Source organism: Neophocaena asiaeorientalis, unplaced genomic scaffold (genome assembly GCF_003031525.2).
Source record: "Neophocaena asiaeorientalis asiaeorientalis breed wild unplaced genomic scaffold, Neophocaena_asiaeorientalis_V1.1 scaffold134, whole genome shotgun sequence".
Lineage (NCBI taxonomy): Eukaryota > Metazoa > Chordata > Mammalia > Artiodactyla > Phocoenidae > Neophocaena > Neophocaena asiaeorientalis.
Window position 1 is genome coordinate 31,161,299 of NW_020185339.1, and position 22,950 is coordinate 31,184,248.

The following is a 22,950-nucleotide window of genomic DNA, read 5'->3' on the forward strand; positions in this document are numbered from 1 at the left end:
ACTTATTCAATAAATGTTTCTTGTTGTCTCCCATGTGCCAGGCAGTGTTCTAGGAGCTGGGAATGCAGCAATGAACAAAAATTGCTCTCTGCCCTCATGGGCTTTATGTTCAAGTGAGAATGGAATTCTTTTTTCCCTTATATTTTTCAACTGGTAATGTTTGATATACAAAAAAGCTATTGAGTTTTGTGTACTTAATTTTAACCTGTCTTCTTACTAAATTCTCTTACTGTTTCTGAGATTACTGCAGCTGATTTTCTAGTTTTACCAAGTAGACAATCATGTAACCCACAGATAGTGAAAATTCTGCCATCGAAAATTTTGCCGTCTCTTTTCCAAACATATATGTCTCTAGTTCATGTTCTCCTTTTATCTATTAGCACAGTGAAGTTTTCCAATACAGTCCCTGTATTTACCAACGTTTTAACTGCTGAAGTTAATCCCATTTTTAGAGTCAAGAAGAAAAGTCATTAAAACTTTTTTTAATATTTATGCCTGTATAATATACCTGAAATTTTAACTTAGGTATCAATTTATCTGATATGATCCAAATATCTGATTTGATACAATTGACATCAGTTGGATACCACTGACGTAAAAGTCATATTGAGAAAATATTAATTTTTTTCTCTTTGCTGGCAGACTGTTGATGCAGAATTGATACAAAGAAAAGAAGATTGAAGTTGGTTGAGCTTTAGGGGCCTAAGTAATTCCCTGAGTCAGCTACCGGTGAATCTATTTTTTTAAGATAAAACATAAAACCATGTTTCTCCATTGAAAGTTAGAGAACATTACATTTACTTATTTCTTTTATATTACTTTCTATTTGCCAATTACTTGTACAAGCATTGAAATAGCTACAGATTTAATTTGTATATCCAACCACATTGAAATAAGGTTGCCTGAGTAGTTTTACACCACATTTGTAAACTAAGATTTTCTGAGGAGTTTCATTCGTCCTAATAAAATAAATCAGAGATTAAGAGCAATGATACGGTACACATTTCTACAGCTGAAGGAAATGAGACTGGGCGGCCCTAAGTGTCTTGCACGTGCTCATATCGTAGGTGGCAGAGCCCGGTCTCAAGCTCTGGTTTTCTGCTTCACATCAAATATTCTCTCCACAGTGCTGTCCCTTTTACTTGGTCTTTTCTACATAATTAGAAACACTCCAATGTGTTTCCTCACTTGCCCAGAAAATTTTCTTAATTGCTACCTTTGCCTATTATTTTAGTAGGAAATTATTTCTTATAAAATTCACATGTGGCTTTTGATTTTATGGCATCCTTTTCCTGGAGGTTCAAATAATAAATGTATGCTTGAAGAGTAAATTCTTACCACAGCCCTGTGTGTGCGGAAGCAGAAATGATGAGTCTCCTGTGATATAACTCAACATTCTAATCGTTAAAAAATAGATGCACTCACTCATAAGTGTCACAGAACATTCCAAACTGAGTAGGAAGGAATATCTGAGTGGCAGTGATAAGAGCCAAGCCTGGAGAGGAAGCACGACAGCCCATTACAAGCTATTGAAAAGTTCCCCCCCCAAAAAAAAAAAATGACATACAGCAGGAAATTCCTGACCAGTGGTGTAATCTCTTACATAAATGCGTTGGCAGATAAATGGATTTTTATGATTTTGTTATGCCCACTTTTTTTTAATGTGTCACTTTAGATGTGACAGTTTTTTAGACACTTTTTTAGATGTGTCACTTTGTATTGTAACTTCACTCTAACTCTTGTTTAATGGCCCGATTCAATAAATTGTAAATTCATCTTAATCCCCTCAGAATACTCTTGGCCCTTTGCCTCAAAGTGGGGGAAGACGTTAGTAACTAAAATACCAAAAGAAACTTGCTGTAAGTAAATTCCTGGAAAAGTATTATATGGAGGATTCAACATAGTAATACCCTAATTTACTATTATCGTATATGGGAATTAGGCAGTGGAAATTTTAATATGCTGATGAAGGCCATAGCTATAGAACTATAAACATGGCACTGAGAGTAAAGAGCTAAAAAGTAAATGAAATAAATATGTACCGAAACCAGGCATATGTTAACTACTGACCTAGATGTTTTACTTACATTTTCTCATTTCATTTTTATACCAACACTGCAAAATGACTATTATGCTCATTCCATTGAAGCATAATAGAAGTTTCTAGAAGATGTAGTTATATAATCCATGCCCTCCCACCTCCAAGGCAGACCTAGATTTAGTAATTCCTGGCTCTGCCACTTTCTGCCCACGCAACCCTGGGCCAAGTGTGAGCTTTACTTTCCTCACTTGTAAAATGAGTGATGATACCTACCTCACCACCTCACACGTTTACTGCGAATACACTTAATAAACTGCAAAACAAAACACATTGGCGGTTTCTACTATTAACGCAAATAGTTAAACTAATAAGAGAAAGGGATGGGAATTGATTTCCAAATTATTTTCTCGTACACTTTGTTTTCAAATGCTTGATTACACAATACTGAGCTGTGTTTTCCAGGCAAGGTCTTTCTGGTTGAGCGTCAATGAATCATTTCCTTCATATTCAAATGAAAGATATGCCTGGGTAGGTCAAGTTCCACCCTGCTTTATCTTAACAATTCCTACATTGCAGGTAAGCAAACAATCGGGATTGTTAAGAATTTCACTCCTAGGAGTCTAAGATTCCTTCTCTGCAGTTATTTCCAGCACAAAAGACGGAGACTGTAGGGTCATTGACCTACTGACACTGGGTCTACCATGATAAGCTCTATGCCAGTAAAGTGAGAGGCAAGAGAAGTAATTCCAGTATTTCCCATTTTTCTTGTCAACTAAACTCAGTTTGCAAATGAAATCTCATGTGGCTCTACAACATAAGCAACAGATAATAAAAGCAATATGTTATTAGAATATTTCATTGGTTCAAATTTGTTACATGTTTTTGTTGTTGTTGTTTTGTTTTTTTGTTTTTTTTTGCGGTACGCGGGCCTCTCACTGTTGTGTCCTCTCCCGTTGCGGAGCACAGGCTCCGGACGCGCAGGCTCAGCGGCCATGGCTCACGGGCCCAGGCGCTCTGCGGCATGTGGGATCCTCCCGGACCGGGGTACGAACCCGTGTCCCCTGCATCGGCAGGTGGACTCTCAACCACTGTGCCACCAGGGAAGCCCTGTTACATGTTTTTATTATAAGATTAATAAATGAAAATGGTGAATTTTAAGGAACACAAAAAAATTGAAATTGGAGGTTATTCACGATAGTGATACAAATCTTAACCTCAGTATCTCAAAATTTCATTTTGTTGTTTTGTTTTCACTAAATTGAGATAAGTCTGATTCATAGGCAATTGCAAGTGAGAACAGTTTTTGTTGGTTGGTTGTTGGTTTTGTTTTTGTGGTGACTGTAAGTTTGGATGTTTTGTTTTGTCTTCATATTTAACAGTTTATATTGCTTTTCAATTAAGTAGTTAGCCAGAGAGACTTTATTTGAAAATGTGCACAGAAATAAGTTGTCACTAGCCATACAACTTAACATCACCATAATTTAATATTGCTCTGAAAGTATGTATAGATAAAATATTTGTTTAGCTGGAGAATTCAAGACAATCAGCTGAAAAACTATTACAAACAACGAAGACTCCAGTATGATGAAAAACATAATATGGAAAAATCAATAGTCTTCATACATACAAACAACATCCGGAAGATCTAGTAGAAGAAATCACTCTATTTACCAAAAAAAAACCCAAAAAGGTTAAAATTCCTCAAGATAAACTCGAACATGGAAAAATCAATAGTCTTCATACATACAAACAACATCCAGACGATCTAGTAGAAGAAATCACTCTATCTACCAAAAAAAACCCAAAAAGGTTAAAATTCCTCAAGATAAACTCGATAGTTATTTTTTAAAAGACTCAAACAAATAGAAAGACATATCATGTTTTTGGTTTAAAAGACTCAGCATCTTAAGATGTCAATTCTTTCAGAAGTTAATTTATGAATATTGGGCCTCCCACTCCCAAAATTGTTAGTAGGATTTTTTTCAAACTAGGCAAGTTGATTTTTAAGTCCCTGTATAAAACTAAATAAGCAATAAGAGCCAGGAAAAAGCATCTAGGGAAAAATAAAAAGAAGAATGAGGAAGGATTGATCATACCAATTATTAAAACTGATGGGAGAGATGGACGGAAGGGATGGAGGAAGGGAGAAAGGCAAACATATAATTGTCAGGGTCTGCCCTGAACATCTCAGAAGAAACTGGCTATATTGGTTGGCTCTGTGGAACAGAATTAGATGCTTTTTGTACCAGTTTTAAATTTTATATCAGATGCGTGTATAACCCATTCAAAAACTTTAAAATAAAATAATTTTAATACATAGACATTATTTGAGTAAATGAAGACTGTAATTATCTGCTCTATAAAGTTAAGGGAAGCATATATCAATTGCATTTAAATATCTGGTATCCATTTACGTGTATCAGATTTACAGCCTTAATCTCTGATTAGCTATACCGCTGAACAGAAAATAGTTTATAATGTGGTATATTTTGAAAACTTCATCCTAGAATCTAGGACACTCAAATCTTCCAAAACCATTTGACGTTAAGCCATAATATTCAATATAGTCATTTTTTTTAAAAGGAAAGAAAGAAACCAGTTTCTACAGCTGCTACCTTGGAAACAGCTTAAAATACAATTTTTAATACAAATATCAATATGTTACTTTCCCCCTCCTTTCTTCTTCGCCGGTATAGAAATGTCTTGTTATAAACTTAATGGAATAAATAAGCAATTATCAAATAAATACTTCTTAGTCTTAAATTTCAGCAGAATTCCAATGATACTAGCAGGCATAAAATCTCAAACCCTTAACATTATCCCTGGTACATAGAAGCACTCAAGAAATATTTGTTGAATAAACACTAACTACTAGAAATAATAAGCTATCTTTTGAAATCCTAATGCCATTAAGTGGATTTTTAAATTATGCTAATTGGGATTTTTAAAAAGGTAATTGATATCTTTTAAACTCAATTTTGAAAAGTCAAAATCATAGGAATTAGGGTCAAAATGGTTTCAATAGAAAAGTAACCAGAAAAGAAAACAATGTCCTTATTTTCAATAAATATAGCAAAAGTATTCTAATTGTTCTCCTATGGTCACTTGGTCATGCAAGCTCCCCAAAATGTATTATTATAAAAAGATACATTATTCCTTGCAGCATTATAATAGTAATAGCAAGAGTCTGAAAACAATCTAAGTATTCATCAGTAGAGGACTGGTTTTGAACAAACTCTGATACATTTATGTAATGGAATTACTATGTAGCTATTCAAAAGAAGAAAGCAGGTCTCTGTATGCTGGTGTGGAACAACAAGATATCCTGTTAACTTTTTAAAAAGCACAGAGCTGAAGGAGGAGTGGGGAGCCCACCTTACACTTGCTCTCAAGTCAGTGAGTAAGGCTGGAATTGCACAGTCCAAAGGTCCCTGGAAGACCCCTTGGAGCAATGTCAGTTTGGGGGCTCACAAAGCCTCTCTTGGTAAATCCTGCACAGAGCAAGTGTTTCCTATGGCATTGAAAGGCATTTTTAGCTCTTCAGTTGCACATCAGATGAAGCTGGCTATCAGTTAGGGGCCATGTTGCGTGACAGATACAGTCTTAAAAGCCAACCCCTCTAGGATATTATAGCAAAAGTGCAAGCAACAGAAGCAAAAATAAACAAGTGGGACTACATCAAACTAAAAATTTCCTGCACAGCAAAAGAAGCAGCCAGCAAAATGAAAAGGCAACGTATGGAATGGGAGAAAATATTTGCAAACCATCTATCTGATAAGGGTTAATACCCAAAACATGTAAGGAACTCATACAACTCAATAGCGAAAAAAATCAAACAATCCAATTAAAAGATAGGCAGAGGACTTGAATAGACATTTTCCCAAAGAAGACATACAAATGGCTAACAGGTACATGAAAATATGCTGATTGCTTTTTTCTAACTATTTACTTGTAACTCTCCCTTTGTCTCTATATTTTTAATTCCTAAGATAGTAATTTGCAATTGGTGTTTATGTTTGACTGTGCTTTTGAATAACTTACACAAACTTCCTGACTGCATTAGATTTGGAGCATTAGATCTATCAAAATAAAAATAATAAACTAGAGTTGGGGAATATTTGAAAAAAAAAAAAAAAGCCAACCTCTCCCCAGCCATAAAAGAGAAGGAAATTTTGCAACATGGATGAAACTTGAGGACATTGCACTAAGTGAAATGAGCCAATCAATCACGGAAGGACAAATACTGCATGATTCCATTTCTATGAGGTATCTAAAATAGTCAAACTCAGAGAATAGAATGGAAGTTCCAGGGCATGGGGGAAGGGGAAAGGAGAAGTTGCTTATCACCAGGTACAAATTTTCAGTAATGCACGGTGACCAAGTTCAGGACTGTGCCTATAGTTAACAATACTGTATTGCCTGCTTTCAAATCTGTTAAGAGGGTAAATGTCATGTTAAGTGTTGTTGCCATAGTAAAATAAAGATAAAAGGCAGCCTCACCCTGGGTGCAGGCTGTGCAGGTGCTGAGAGTGAGTCCAGAGGAAGGAACAGGGGTTGATGTGTCCATTTCCTGCTCAGGCATTGAGTGGAATGGCAGGTGAGATCACCAGCACTGATTCCTCCTGCTTTAGTTTCTTTTGTTTGGGTATTATTATTGTTTTTGTTGTTTTGCCAAGTATATGCAGTGGACTTTTTTTTCACTTCAGATATATACAGTTGATTTGAGTCACATTCACTTATGGCATACCTCCTCTGCAAAATTCTCCCACTTGTGTAAAATAATTAAATAAGAGTATACATATCCACATATATAGACTATCTGCAGGGACACTCAAGAAACTAGGAATACAGGTTACCTTTGCCAAGAAGGACAGCGGACTTGGAGAACTGGAGCCAGGAGGACACTTTTCAGTCTGAAATATGTTTGTATTATTCGAAGGTTTTACCATGTATCGCATTACTTTAAAAAAAAATACAAGTGAAAATACTGTTTAAAAATGCACAAAATATCTAATGGTTTAAGAAGATTTAACTGTAAACTGAAGACCTATTAACTTCTGCTCATAATGACTTACTCCTTCTCTACCCCAATTCTTAACTTTTGGGGACTCATAGGATCTTTAAAAGCTTGATGAAACTAAAACCCTTCCCCCCAGTGGAATACCGATAGACACATACACATACACCCATGAATTCCCTGAACCCTCTGTTTAACGTTGTTCACTACATCAACACCTATCTGTGAGACTCTTGCCAAAAAATGTTTAACCTGAATCTATTCATGAAGATATAAGCAGATAAATCCAACACAAGGAATATTCTCCAATATAACCCCCTTAAATTCTTCAAAAATCCAATGTCATGGAACAAAGCAAAACAAAAATAGAAATCCCAAGAGACCAAGAGACACAACAACTAAACGCAATGGGTGAACCTTGATCGAATCGTGAACTGGGGAGGAAAAGAAATCTACAAAAGACATATTTGGGACAACTAGGGAAATGTGAATATGGATTCTATATTAGATGACATTATGGGATTATTGTTTATTTTAAGGGTGTGATCATGCCCGTAAACAACTGAGGGGTGAAATGTCCTGTCTGCAACTCACTTTATAGTTCAAAACTACGGCACACAGTGCAAATGAATGTGACCAAATGTTAACCATTGTTAAATCCATGTAAAGGGTATATGGGAACTCGTACTATTTTTCTAACTTTTCTATAAGTACGAAAGTCTTCAATATAAAAAGTTCCCTTCACTCTCCTATAATTATAACACAGCGCCACCACCAAATTTCCCCCTTCTCCGTATCTGCCCATTTGGCTTTCCATCTCCACCTGTCTTGCCAAAATGGATTGTTGGTAGAGTTCAAGAAATCTAGCACTTGATTCATTTCTTCCAAAAATATTATGAAGCATAGGCAGTGTCTCAACCTCAGCCCAGGCTGCCTTTGTCTTTGTCTCTCTTGGCTACGCTAGGAGGAACTGTGCTGTTATCATCTTTATAACCCCAGTGTTATATACACAGTAAGGGGAAGCAATAAACATTTATTGAACGGAGCCTTTGGACTAGTTCACTGATCTTTAGTACCTATTGTGTTACTCCTTAGCAAAGCGGATAACAGATTTCATGGGAGGATGAAACAGATGCTGAAACCAAATCGCTAAAATGAAATTCTAGGGTTGCCTCTCCCACGAGTATGGATCAAAAGAGCCTAGCTTAGAGTAGCTCTGTGCCACATTAGCAAGAGTATAGAAATACAAAGCACGCCCCAAGAAGAAGAAAGTTAAGGTTTTTGCACTGCCATCTGTGCAAGCTGCTGGCTTTACCCGACTTCCACCTGTTAGCTTTTTATTCTCTAATACTGTGCTGACAGCATTTTTTGTGATGATGGAGCTGCAGAGCCCGTCACTGGCAACATAAGCACCATCTTACTTTAGAGTAAATAAAACTATTTCAAGCAAATTGGAAACTAAGTGACAGAAAGTGCCACAGATGGAAGACACTAGGAACAGGAGGGGAAGGCTGCATTGCTCATCGTCCCTGTGGTCCAGGATGGAGTCAACTCTGAAATGCTGGCAGTGGACCCCAGCTGCCTATAGCCAGGTGTACACAGAACAAGCCAACTAAATCGTATTCATCTTTGGGAATAAGAAGAAGCTCCTGTACTCTCCGTTACATCTAGAATCAAATCTATCCATTGTAATTGGTGTTTCACTTTTTAAAATATGTTTCTTCTTAACTTCACTCATCGCCCATTATTTTTCCTTCTCTCTTTTCCTGTACCTTCCTTTCTCTTCAGAGAAGTCTCTAGAAAGAAAACACATGGCCTTCAGCCATGGACCTGGGAGATCAGAGAGTCAGATTTACCATCTCCAGCTCCCTGCTAATACCAGAATCCTTGATCTGGCTAAAGGAAGAAAAATAGTGACAAATGTGTCACCGGCTAAGTCATTTCAGCCCCCACCTCTTTCTGATTTGAAATACATTATCTTGATTAAGCTTTAAAAATAAACAAATAAATGAAGACATTGGTAGTTGGAGTAATGGCAGAGCACATTGGCCCAGGACAGGCACTGGGAAGTGGGAGAAATAATTGATGAGGTAAAACATGTTCCATATCCTAGCCTCTTTTTCATCTTCAGGTCTTTCTGCATCTTTCTGCCCTCTCCCTTCTTTTCCCTCTACCTTTGACCCCCTCCACATCCTGTACCAGTGTCAGTTAATGACTGCCAAAGGCACCCGACTTGCTAAAATTATTTCTGTCTTGTGGAACCAAGACTACGAGTTCCCTTCTCCTTTTCACTCATTTGTGAGCAAGAAGGTTACGCTCAAATTAGTCCACAGCAATCCACTATCTATGTGCTCTGATGTTTACCAAGCAGTGCTCTGTCCCAGGTACAAACAAACAGCAGGAAGCTTCATCCTTGTCTGCAAGAAGCCTCTGCTCCAACAGAAGAAAGCAAACATGCCAACAGCTAAGTCTAAGGCAAGGGAGGATCGCAGAGGGAAAAGCAATTAAATACCAATGAATGGCGAGTTCGCCAATCCCTACCAGGAGATTATACTACAGAAAATTTATTTTCTAAGAACATTTAAGTAGACAAGAGTGCAAAATAAAGATTTATTGGATGCCACACAAAGAAATCTTCAACCTTAAAAAGCATCTCTCCTCCCAAATTTTTGCACACTATAAATGCTTATTCTTTAGAAGAAAAGGAACGACATAGATAGAAGACTGGAGTAACTGCTTATAATGTTATGTTTCTACCTGTGGTGGTGACTCTTAGTCAAGAAGAGCACTTACTGTGCCTTACCCACAAGATGCTACAAATAAAGCTGAGTAAATTGTCTAGGGTTGCACAGACAATCGAAGCACCCAGGTCACTTAGGGGAGAAATATCTCACTGGTAGGTTTTCCCCTTTCCCTTCTTTTAGTTATCCAGGGAATTAAGCGAGTTCAGAGAAAGTGGACCTCGTGAGTGACCTAACGAAACATTTTTCTAGAGTCAGGCAGCCATGACACATGGAAAGGGCAATACTGCTGGGAGAAGGCAGGAACACAGCAGAGAAAAGAGTGCCAGTTAGGGGCAGCAATCTGATATCCCTGAGGCCCGACTATAAATAACTGCTTTTCCCCAGCTCTCTATCCCCGCTTCCCAAAGTGACAGCTAGACTCCTGGCCAAAGGCTAAACATCAGTCCCACTCACTCCTTTCCCACAAAGCAACATTTCCTAATGCAACATGGTGGTGGGCCATCGACCAGCAGAGGGTCGGGAGTCAGGCGCCTCCCTGTTGGATTCCTGCCCTCCATTTCCCAGCTTTTTGAATCTCTGAGCCACACTTCTTCATCTGAAAAATGGTACAATGGTGATGATGATAATAACTAGCAACCATAAAATAGGCACTGTGCTAAGTGCTTTAATGCATTATTCATTTAATCTTCAGAAAAAATGTCAGGGCAGTGTTAATTATTATTAAAAGTAATAATAATACTTCCTCCTTTACAGATGAAGAATTGCAATTCTGAGAGGAGTTAGTTAACTTACCCAAGGTCTAACCGCCCCGCCTGTGCTTATAAGACCTGTCTAAACAGGGTACTGGGGACTTACCTGGTGGCGTAGTGGTTAAGAATCTGCCTGCCAATGCAGGGAACATGGGTTCGAGCCTTGGTCCAGGAAGATCCCACATGCCGCAGAGCAGCTAAGCCCGCGAGCCACAAGTACTGAGTCTGCGTGCCACAACTACTGAAGCCCACATGCCTAGAGCCCGTGCTCCGCAACAAGAGAAGCCACCTCAATGAGAAGCCCGTGCACCGCAATGAAGAGTAGCCCCTGCTCACCGCAACTAGAGAAAGCCCGCACGCAGCAACGAAGACCCGATGCAGCCAAAAATTAATTAATGAATTAATAAACAGGGTATTGATTTGTATGCCCACCAGTGAATGCTACTGTCATTATTTTTGATGCTGTTACTTTTGATGGTGATACTGTTTTTTGTTGCTTTTCTCTCTCCCTAGACGCTGGGAGTTCTGAGGTCTATCAAGCACAAATCATTAGCACAACTCACCGGCAAGTCTAAACCAAGGCCTTGGGGACATTTTTTGAGCACCAGATAACAAAACTAATATACCTTTTAGATGTTTCATTGTTAAAATATACCTGTTGAGTATGAATGAGAGATCAAGAAGCAAGGAATGGGATTCCGTACTAGTATTTCGACTTCTTACCACAAAGGGTCCCTTGGGCTTCCCTGGTGGCGCAGTGGTTGAGAGTCCGTCTGCCGATGCAGGAGACACGGGTTCGTGCCCCAGTCTGGGAGGATCCCACATGCCGCGGAGCGGCTGGGCCTGTGAGCCATGGCCGCTGAGCCTGCGCGTCCAGAGCCTGTGCTCCGCAACGGGAGAGGCCACAACAGTGAGACGCCCGCGTACCCGCAAAAAAAAAAAAAAAAAGGATCCCTCAACACCTCTGGTTTTTAAGAGTTCAGAATGACAAAATGTAAGGTACATTGTCCTTACGTGTTTCACTTAGATTTACTAAGTTAAAATTATGTATCATATGCCAACTTTTGACTATCCAAACTGTACTTTTGCTCCATTCTTACCTTTTAATTCACCATGTATTGTCGTGAAATAACTATGATAAATGTTTAAACCTCTATCACGCCAAGATGCCCATCAGATAAAACACAGCAAGCATTTAGCACACACCTAGAGAATTCCCTAAGTAAAACAGAATTATTACTGCATGTCATCACTTCCTCCCTATAGCCAACGAATATCCCCACATCTGAAAGGGTCATCTTCAAGCTACACGTGTATTTATAATAGTGTGTTCACTGTCTTCCTTCCTCTGGTGCATTGTCTGTGACCTTGACCATCAACATATGTTTATGAAGCTCTAGACATCTTGTGAGAGATTTCGTAGTTATTGAAAGCAATAAAGAGTGACAAGGACAGTTCTATACTATAATACTGCCTGTCAAGAGAAAAATGTCACCCTTCCCGTAAAGGACCCAGAGGCATAATTAGGAGGCAGAAAAGAGAGTGATTTTGTAGGCACAGTAGTGAGAAGCTGGGGTAAAACACAGCAGCAATGGAAAGTGCCTTCTCTCCAACTGCCAGACTGGCATCCATCAGTCCACATCCAAAGGGTCCAGGTAACAGTGATGATTCCGTGTCCAAAATGTGGAGCAGCAAAGAATGCCCAGGTTAGCAGCCCTCCTGAAGAGGGGTCAGCAGGACTTCCTGCGAAGAAATCTGACTTTTCCTAATAGCATCAATATGAAAACTAAAATAATGAATCCTCCAGTGCACCTACTAAGAACATTAAAAGAGTTTAAGCTTCATAGTTCCTGAATACTCATACCCGTAAACAAGAATCCACATATTCCACAGAGCTATAAATAAGTCTCGCCTGAAGGTCTCCTTCCCATTCACATGTTTCTTCTTAAAATCTGGTAGAATCTCCTCCCCTTTATCCTAAACTTTATCCTTGTCATTCCTGCCTGTCAGGAACAGGAGGTAAAGAAAGACACAAAAAACTGGGCTCCAGATGCCCGCTCAGTTAACTGGCCCCTGAAAGTTGGCTTTCCTAGGACTAAAGAAAAGGTGTGCCTGTAACTCAACATTAAGTCTGCGTGGCAACTCGGGGCCCTGTCTGTAAAACGAGGGAGTTTAGTGCAACCCCAGCCATCCTTCCAGCTTAAACATTTTATGATTCTGGGATGCATGGTGGTGCACGAGAGGAGTCTCAGCAGCAACGTCCCATGGCCTCTATCCTGGTCCTTCTCACGGTGGTGTGGAGCCTGGGCCACAAAGGCCGGGGGGCAGGGAGCTGGACACCACTCTCTCCTCTCAAAAGATGGAGCAGCTTTTTCCCAAGTGACTTTCTTCACCTCACAGAAAAATTATATCTTCTTCACTTTTATTATCAGTATCACTCACCTGTCAGTACCAACACCTGTCCCCACTCCCCCACTTCTCAGATTCGTGACCTCTCTGGGCCTCAGTTTCCTCATCTATAAAAGGAGGATTCCAACACTGTTATCTTTCTCTCACTTATATTGAGTTTAGGGTGAATAGTTCAGAACCCCACTTTAAGAGTGTGTAGACTTAAGACAAAGCCAGTGCCCTGGGGACTTTACCGGAAGGTTTCCATTTTCTGTTGACAGGAGGCACTGTGTATTGAAAGTGTCCTTGCCACCTCTACAGTGTTAATAACTACCAAATGGGACCAGGGAATCATAAGCATGTCAGTGATTTGATTCCATGGGTTTACATCAGGATTCAAAGAGTCAAGGTCACAAACAAATGGGATAAAGGAAGACGGCAGCTCCAGAATACCAAGCCCACATTTTTCTTCAAATTTTCTGTAATGTGTTAAAGCATTTTAGAGTCCTATATAGTGCCTGTGTTTGATGGAGTAATTCTTCCCTAAGAATATTTTGTATTTTGAGTAACATCCCGTTTTCTGGGTTGAATCAGGGCAATAACAGCAAATGGCAGAAAAATAATGGGCTAAAATTATTCCCAAATGCAAACCTCTTCTCTCAGAATGAGGTCTAGGGGTATGGCAAGTAGGAACTGGACCGCTGCTGCCTCTTCTACCCCCAGGAGCTAGTAACACTCAAAGGCTGTTGTTTTTAAATTATATTTTAACTAAGGTTTGAAAAAATAAAAGATAATAGATCCAATCATTTAAATTCTTTTTTGCCAATCCAATATTTGAAACCTTTATAAGCTCTAAAATAATATGTTCCCATCACTGAAGGTTTTCTTCTATGGGGTCCTATAATTTCAACACATATCATGAACTAATTTATCCTCGTTCATCTTAAATCTAGAAGGGCATCCTGGCACCAGCCAAAGTAGATGTGGTCAGAATCACTGACATGGACTGATTTAGTTAACTTAATTGTACACATTCTTCATGGGGTGAGGGAAGATGTGTTCAGAAATGAGTGACTAAAAAATATAATTTTCTCAAAAAGTGAATATAATTTGGTGTGGATGGAGTAGAGTGATCAGAAGACAAAGTCTTTCTGGTAGAATTGCCTCTGGAGATCCAACCCGTCATCCCCATTGGAAGGGTCCAGACAACTGACTGTGGGTGGTGAGGGAGGATCGGGTCCTACCACTGCCTCAAATCGGCACCCACAAAACCCAGAAGACTGTATGATCGGGTCTTCACTCAAATCCAGGTGATGTAATGCATCTCATACAGTGATGTTATCCACGCTGTACAACATTCAAAGTGTGGTGAGGAGTTGAGGTTGGTATCCCTAGACTAGGTAACTCCTTCCTGGGTACTGACTATAGGAGCGGGTCTCAATCCCTTTTTTGGGAGCCCCATATGGCCACCCCATCAGTGGTTGATGAGTAACTCCCTCTTGCCAATCTTCCATACATCCTCTCCCTCTCTCCTGTATTTCTCCTCTCTCTGGAGGTTCCAATCCTCTGGTCTCCCGGCTTCTGAGTGGGTTTTCAGTTATTCTCATTATCTACTCCACATGGTTCTACCGTGAGATGGGGAAGATTCAGATGTCTATGGGTGGAGGCAGTCCCTGACTTCCCCTCTTGCAGTCCCCTCTTCCCTTCTTGGGGGAAGAGTCCCTGATAGTGATCTGGTCTCTGGGTGAGACTCCATTTCATTGCAAAGGTTAATCTCCTGCTAGTATAATTTTCCTACCTTATTCAGTTAAAACTAGATTTCAGTTGTATTTCCTAAAGCTGTCTTCCACTACCATACTACCCTAGATAAACTAGGTGGCCCAACCATCTCTATCACATTAAGTCAATTTATTTTATTCTTGGCACTCAATATTAGGTAAAAACTTACTTGAACTCTCTTATATACGAATTGCCTCTCTCCCCATCTTCCCCCTGCCCCCAACCCCACTAGAATGTAAGCTCCATGGGAATAAGGGCATCACCCCTCTCAGGATATTTACTACTTTATACTCAATTCCTATCAAGGTGCGTGACACAAGGTAGTAAGTTTAGGATCTGCATTTCCAGTTGTTGGTTAGTTTTATCACATGGGCACTCCAACTACAACTTGGAAAAAACTGAATTCAGGAAAGATGTTCTCAGAAAACCTCCTCTTCCTCCTTTCTACCATTTGCCCCAGCTGGAGAATTCAGTCATCCTGAAATGAACCTTCTTCTCCTTTCTCCAACTCCCACATTCCTTTCTTCTTGCACCATTTTACTCCTTCTTACCCTCCACCCATCTCACCTGCTCCACTCCCTTGCCACATCTACTTGGCTCCCAACTTGTGCCAATTCTTCATCCTCAATCATCCCTCCTTCCCATGTGTAAGTGTTACCACTGCTGTGAAGCTCTTTCCTTCCCACCACAGTTATTGGCTGCAGTCTTTGAGCATCACACCAGTGTGTCCCTTGATTCACTCAGTGCTTTTTAGGTCCTTTTAGGGTCTCACACTTTCTCAAGAATCTGATCAAAGTCATGGATCCAAGAAAATCCATATACACTCAAAACTTGACATAAAATGTCAGGACCCTGTATTTTAAACGTTTTACTGCAATATGCGTCGTGATTATTTTGTTATAAGTATTCATTCACAGGGAACACACCTGTCTCCCTCACTAGAATGTAAGCAGTTCTAGGGCAAGTTTGTATGTTTTGTCTTTTTCCTTTAATCTCTTTGTGTGTAGCACTGTGCTTCGTATGTACTAGATACTGAAAAATGTTAATGAGCAGACTATCTAGGGTGATACTTAGGTTATTTTATTTAGATATCTAGGTTAATACAATGTCTTCTTAATATCAGTCACATGAGTGCTTGCCATATCAGCTACAACTTGTCCTATTGTTTACTTACTTACCACTTAGGGTAGATTGTTGGCAAAATTATTGCCAAAGATCCCTTCCACCTCTGAACACAAGTGCCCCCAAAAGATGCAAAGTCTATTTCTCTTCGCTTGAATCTAGACTTGTCCTGTCACTTGCTTTGACCAATAAAATGGGGCAGGAGGGATGCTTTGTGACTTCCAGGTCTAGGCCTTCAAAGACTCTTCAGCTTTTTTTTTTTTTCACTGTCTTGGGATCATGCACAATATAAAAAAAAGCCCAGGGCAGACTACAGAATGATGAGAGACCACACAGAAAGAGAGGGGCTCAGCCAGCTGCAGCCATTCTGGTCACTCCAGCTGGGCTGCCAGAAACATGAGTGAAGCCATCTTGGACCTTCCAGTCCCAGTCGAGCGCTCAAGCCAGATCTCAAGCCAGATCAAGCTCTCAAGAATGATCCCAGCAGACATCATGCGGGAAAGAATTGTACAGAGGAGCCCAGCCAATCCATAGAATCCTAATAAGTCATTGTTTCTTTAAGCCACTATGTTTCGGGGTAGTTTGTTAACACAAAATAGATAACAGATATCTGCCTTTCTTTAAATCATCTCTTTTTGTTTTACCTCTTTTGTTAAAATAAAATTTTTGTTACTTCTATTGAGCCCAGCCAATCCATAGAATCCTAATAAGTCATTGTTTCTTTTTATGGTTTTTTTTTTTTACATCTTTATTGGGGTATAAATGCTTTACAATGGTGTGTCAGTTTCTGCTTTATAACAAAGTGAATCGGTTATACATATACATATGTTCCCATATCTCTTCCCTCTTGCGTCTCCCTCCCTCCCACCCTCCCTATCCCACCCCTCCAGGCGGTCACAAAGCACCAAGCTGATCTCCCTGTGCTATGCGGCTGCTTCCCACTAACTATCTACCTTTCGTTTGGTAGTGTATATATGTCCGTACCACTCTCTCACTTTGTCGCAGCTCACCCTTCCCCCTCCCCATATCCTCAAGTCCGTTCTCAAGTAGGTCTGTGTCTTTATTCCTGTCTTACCCCTAGGTTCTTCATGACATTTTTTTTTCTTAAATTCCATATATATGTGTTAGCATACGGCATTTGTCTTTCTCTTTCTGACTGACTTCACTCTGTATGACAGACTCTAGGTCTATCCACCTCATTACAAATAGCTCAATTTCGCTTCTTTTTATGGCTGAGTAATATTCCATTGTATATATGTGCCACATCTTCTTTATCCATTCATCCGATGATGGACACTTAGGTTGTTTCCATCTCTGGGCTATTGTAAATAGAGCTGCAATGAACATTTTGGTACATGATTCTTTGAATTAAGTCATTGTTTCTTTAAGCCAATATGTTTTGGGATAGTTTGTTAACACAGCAATAGATAACAGATATCTGCTTTTCTTTAAATCATCTCTTTTTGTTTTACCTCTTTTGTTAAAATAAAATTTTTGTTACTTCTATAAATAGAAAATTAGTGTCATTTTTCATAAGACTAAACATGATGAAAGAAAAACAAAGCAATATTATTCACTTCTATCCAGATACTACTGCCTACAGAAGCCTCTATATTAGTTTCAAAATAAGACCTCCAAATGTCAGAGGGGTATTAAAGATACATCAGAAGTAAACTGGAACTCTCTCCTTGGTGTAAGCTAGACTGAAAGAAAATATAGTGAAAGTAACGTGGTCATTCAGAAATGTGATATCATGTAGTGCTCTATCACCAAAACTCATTGTCATGCCGCTATAGTTAATAAGTAATAATGCAGGGAGTAAACATCTACAGCAAACATTGTGAGGAAGTTACTCGAATGGTTGACATTTGGAAGAGGCAGTATTAACCTAACACCTCAACATTGCGATAAGCCACTCAGTCCACATTTTTAGGGCCTGCTATATACAACAGTACAATGCTAAACAGAGAGGGAATTGAATAAAAGATAAAACTTAAAGCAATCGTGTCCTAGAAATGCTTATATTCTAGTAGAGAAGACAGGTATGTAAATAAATATGTTATAACACATTAACCATGGTAAACGTAACTGGATTCGATTTAAACTCGAAAGCCCATGGACTCAAACTCCAAATCCCTGACATTTTCTGTAAGAGCTTGAGGGTAGATGGCTATTTCCAGGCCCATAACTTTCATCAGCTTCTCAAAGGAGTCCAGTGGGACACATTCTATCATTTAGGACACACTGGATTAGATAATGGTTCGATTGTTGCTACCTCAAGACTTTTCCAGATTGCCTGGACACTTATTTTTAGTCGGTAATTCTGAAATCCAAACTCTTACCTTCTCTCTCCTCCTCGTGGTTTTATACCTTTCTCACATAGATATACAAAAGCTCTCTTAAATTCTCTGATCACCAGACTTCCCTCAAGATCTCTACTACAAGGTAAGTTCTTTGAAGCTAGAGACATGTCATATAACTTCCTGGCTTCCATTATCCATAAACATCTGTTAAATGAAGAACACACCTCCTAGAAGTCCTGCAGGGAGTTTCTCCTGCTGTCTAGGACTGATTTTGAACGTGTTTTCTATTGCTCAGACGCTGAATACTGAATGGGTATTTAATCTGAAATGTGTGCCAGATAAAATATTGGGGGGAAGAAAAGCACCAAGTTCTTCCTGCCATGTGTTCTATGTGTATATTCATCAATGTCTGCAGGGACGGGCATTTTCTGTCTGTGCCTGTTTAGGTCAATGTTGAATATTTTAAATGGTTTGGGGACCGAGTTTACCGACATTCTGCATAAAGCGGCATTGCGATGTGCTTCACACACGGGGCCTCGGGGCCTCTCCCGTCCTCCAACATAGCGATTTTGTTTCTCTCTGGAACTTAAATTCAGTGAAAAATAGAGACCTCTAAAATATTAGTACTTTCATCAGAATTTTTTTAAAAAGTTTTCTTTAGCCGTATTGTGAAGCGAGGGAGCTGAAGTCTCCTCTGTTCAAAGCTCTTAAAGGTTTGACCTTTAAATTTCTTCTAAAATAGTTTTTGCATGAAAACCCAAGAAAGGGAGGATTGTGGTTTGTACCTTGGCATGGAATTTTATACGAGCGGGACGGAAACAGAGAGGTGGTGTTGAAGCCGTCTGCAGGGTTTACTGGCACTGATTGGGGCAGGAGTGGCCCAGTGTCCAAACAAGCACATAATTCATATGACTAATTCTAGCTTTTGCCTAATCCTCTGCCCCACCCCCATAAAACGATCAACATATATGGAAATCTTAGCAAAGCCATCATTTCATTCCCTCGAAATGATGGATTCTCCTCATACCCGTGCCTGAACTTTTCCACAAAAGAAGGGGACCTTCGGGGCAAGAGCTTGCAAAGGGCAACAAATCAAAGTGAGCACCCCTGCAAAACCTTCTGTGAAGGGAGAAAACTAGACATCTTTCCTTCCAAGACATTTTCTGGGGGTGTGCTTCTGAGCCATAGAAACACTGGTGTATGGCTCTGAAAATATTTTATTTATGTATATAATTATATAGGCATATGCATATATACACAGATACACAAAAACTCTAAACTTTACCTTTTTTTCTAAATACTTTTTAACCTAAACTTTAATTTTTAAGGACTAAGTATTGTCTAAATACACTGCTTAGTTCCACGTGTCCTATTCCAGTACTTGAAACTCCCTTTTCATCCCTCTATAGCTCTTTTTAGAACCTTTTTACTTACACCTCATTATAATTAGGAGTTTGAACTTTACCTTTTTTTCTAAATACCTTTTAAGGACTAAGGACTGTCTAAATACACTCCTTAGTTCCACGTGTCCTATTCCAGTACTCGAAACTCCCTTTTCATCCCTCTATAGCTCTGAACCTTTTTAATTACACCTCATTATAATTAGGAGTTTGAACAGACTAGCCATGACATGACACGATCCCTTGCAGAGATTAACACATGTGTGTATTAATATGTGTAATAGAAAACACCTGCCGCTTGTAATGTACAGTCCACCTGATACAAAATAGCAGACTTTGAGGAGAATGCAGCATAAATAGAGTAAGTGCCAGAGGCAAGCTGAAGCCCTGCCTCCCGGGACCCACACAATGATTGCAACGACAGCCCTTGGAAGAGCAGGAGAGATGTTTTCTTTCTTTCTTTCTTTCTTTTTTTTAGGAGAGTTGTTTTCACGCTCAACCCTCACACCTTTTCTCTTAGAGCTTCCTCCAGAAGGGAACAAAACAGACGTGTGTGCATGTGTGTGTTTTCCTGAGTTGAGGTAGAAAGTTCTAGAAGTAGACGTTAGGTGACTGAGATGCCAACGAAGCAGCTGAATAAAGCAGGGTCCATAAGGACAGGGTTAAACCGGAGGTCCTGGAATGTTTCTCTCCAAGTTCAAAAGTCTACTCTTCTCTGATTAGGGGCAATTGAACGAGCATAAAAACCTGCTTCTCCCCAGATCTAAAGAGCTAAAGGAAAAAGTGGAGTGTTTACTGAAAGGTGGTGGGAGGATGAACAGGCGGGGAGGCGCCGTCCAAGCCCAGTGCCTCAGAAGCTGTGGACGGAGGGGGAGGCTCCGGGGTGCTTTGAGCCTCCACTCAGTGGATGGGACGGCGAGGCCATCCGTCCCCTGAGCACACCTGGAGCTCACCTCCACCTGGTGAAGACACCCCGTGCGCCTGGATGGACTGTGCACTCACACAAACACCCCTGGGGTGGGCTGCGGTGCAGACAAAAGCAGGAGAAAGACATGGAATCTGGGTCTTTGGAAGTAAAATCTCCATTCCCTGTCTCCTCCATCCACGCTGATAATGGTGTGGAAGAACCCAGAAACAGTCAGAATGTCTGGGTCGGTTCTCTGCTCTACCGTTTACTTGCATATGACCTTATGTAAGTGACGAAACTGGTCCCAGCCCAAGTCTTTTTTTTTTAATTCTTTTCCATTATGGTTTATTACAGGATATTGAATATAGTTCCCTGTGCTGTACAGTAGGACCTTGTTGTTTATCCATTCTATATATAATAGTTTGCATCTGCTAATCCCAAACTCCCAATTCAACCCTCCCTCACCCTTACTTCCCCCTGGCAACCACGTCTCCTCTCTATGTCTGTAAGTCTGCTTCTGTTTCATAGATATGTTCATTTGTGTCATATTTTAGATTCCACATATAAGTGATATCATAGGGTATTTGTCCTTTCTCTTTCCTCAGAAAGAAGATGCGATACATATATACAATGGAATATGGCAACACTTTGTTTAGTATATAATCTCCAGGTCCATCCATGTTGCTGCAAGTGCCATTATTTTATTCTTTTTTACGGCCGAATAAAATTCCATTGTATATATGTACCACATATTCTCTATCCATTCATTTGTTGATGGGAACTTGGGTTGCTTCCATGTCTTGGCTATTGTAAATAGTGCTGCTATGAACATAGGGGTGCGTGAATCTTTTCAAATCAAATCCGGGTATATGCCCAGGAGTGGGATTGCTGGATCCTATGTGAGCCCAAGTCTTTTTAAACTGTAAAATGGACATAAGTGTAGTGTTTACTAAAACAAAGTGGGGAGGATGTGCCCAGGCCAGGGAACAGCTCCTGTACTTGTGTGCCTGTGAGGAAGGGGCAGAGGGGTGGCTTTTCACAGACTGCACTAGTGCACAGGGGACAGAGAACAGCAAATGGCACCTCAGTCTGTCAAATATCTCATCTGCCGGCCAGAGTCCAGCTGAGCCACACTGAGTGGACGTCTGGGCCTCCGCCCGCACAGGGCCCTCTGTCCCACAGCCCTGCCTCCCTCCTGCAGCTAGGACTGACCGCTTCCTGCCTCTGCCGCTTGTGCACTGGAGCCCAGCCCCTCTCACCTCCTCCAAGACAGTGCTCCGAACAGTCCACTGGCTGTTGCATCACTGAGCTGTTATTCTCTACTGGATCATTCCCAGCACACAACCGTGCTGCCATAATTTCTCCCACTTAAAAACATTTTAAAACTTTCCTGGTCCGACATTGTCCTCCAGCTACCACCCTATTTCTCTTCCTTTTGAGAGGAAACTCCTCTAAAGAGGACCCTAGAGCCTGCCTCCTGTCCACCTCCTCCCATTCCTTCTGGAATCCATTCCAAACAGCTCTCAGCCTCATTACTTCATCAAAATAGTTCCTGTCGAAGTCACCAATGACTTCCACGTTGCTGTCCCAGCCCTCCTCTAGCCCACTCTGTCAGCCATACCTGACACGCTGGATTCCTCCCTCTTTCTGAAAACTCTTGATTCACTCAGTTTCTGGGACTTCATTCTGCCCAGAACCCTAGAACGGTATTCCAACCCACTTGGAATAAAAGCCAGAAACCTTAGAATGGCTTTAAAGGCCGTTTTTGAGTCCTGGAAATGTTTTTCTTCTAGATAACCACAGAACTTCTTCCCTCAATTCCATCAGTTCAAACGTTAGCTTATCAGCCTGGGGGTCTCTCCCTGGCACCCTAGGTAAAATAACGGCCTCCCTTACGCCCACATTCCCTTACCAGAAGATTAATATTACAATTGCCCTTGTAAAATATATTGTATAAATTATACAATTACAGGTTTACTTATTTTATATAAACTAGTTTTGCCCACTGCCCTATCCCCAGCACCTACAACACTGTCTGCCCATAGTAGGGATCTGGGTATTTATAAAATGATTGAGTGAAGGAATTCTAAGCCCTGGAAACTAGACAGAGGCTGTGCACATAGGCAGCCTTCAGTATTTAGTGGAAGAGGGAAAGTTGTCAGAATAGAAGTGGACAGAACTAGGGATGTTCTGTACACCCTACTTATATTGGGCTGGATGGAGCTCTCCCTGTCCAAGGGTGAGACAGGACAAAAGCAACCTGACGCCTTTGAAAAGATTCTACCGTACCAGGGAAAATCTTGATGTCCTGTGTGGTGTCCTAAATAGAGGTGTATGAAAACACGATCTCCATGAAATCAGAGGATGGACGTTCAAGAATGAATAGGCTATGATGAAAGGAGAAAAGAGAATGAAGCCACTGGAATAAGAAGAAAACATGCAAGCAAATTCAAAATGCCGTATCAGAATGAAAGTCTTCCTTTGAAGCAATAATGATTCT